The sequence below is a fragment of the Haliaeetus leucocephalus genome, unplaced genomic scaffold (assembly GCF_000737465.1).
Source record: "Haliaeetus leucocephalus isolate CR32 unplaced genomic scaffold, Haliaeetus_leucocephalus-4.0 Scaffold871, whole genome shotgun sequence".
NCBI classification, from domain to species: Eukaryota; Metazoa; Chordata; class Aves; order Accipitriformes; family Accipitridae; genus Haliaeetus; species Haliaeetus leucocephalus.
In genome coordinates this window covers 196,003-196,302 of record NW_010973307.1, presented here as the reverse complement: position 1 = coordinate 196,302, position 300 = coordinate 196,003, and the positions used below count along the sequence as shown (strand labels likewise).

General features: G+C 62.0%; 1 long non-coding RNA gene across 1 annotated transcript in view; it reads right to left on the bottom strand.

Moving 5' to 3' along the window:
• LOC104841425 overlaps positions 1-283 on the bottom strand; it is a 16,789-nt gene extending 16,506 nt beyond the window's left edge. Inside the window, exon 1 of the long non-coding RNA XR_775358.1 lies at positions 69-283. This is a non-coding gene — a long non-coding RNA (uncharacterized LOC104841425). The remainder of the gene's footprint in view (positions 1-68) is intronic.
• Between the last annotated feature and the right edge of the window lie 17 nt (positions 284-300).

The window sequence follows — 300 nt, the reverse complement described above, 5'->3', positions numbered from 1 at the left end:
GAGCAGCCTCGCTTAACTTAGTTAACAGCAACACATTATCTAATTGCGTGCCCTCGCTGGTGACTCACTCAAAGGCTCACCCCCGGGGATGGATGGATGGAGGAGGAGGAGGAGGCTGAGATGTGCAGGGGAGGAAGGAAGGAAGGAAGGAGGGAGGGTAGGAGCAGCCTGGCTTGGTGGTGCCCGGTTCCCCCCACCCCGTGTGCGGCTATCCCGAAGGGGAAAGCGAGGGGCAGGAACTGAACCTCGTCCCTTCCCCTCCACACGCTGCCCGGGCCGAGGCAAGAAACGAGGGAGGGG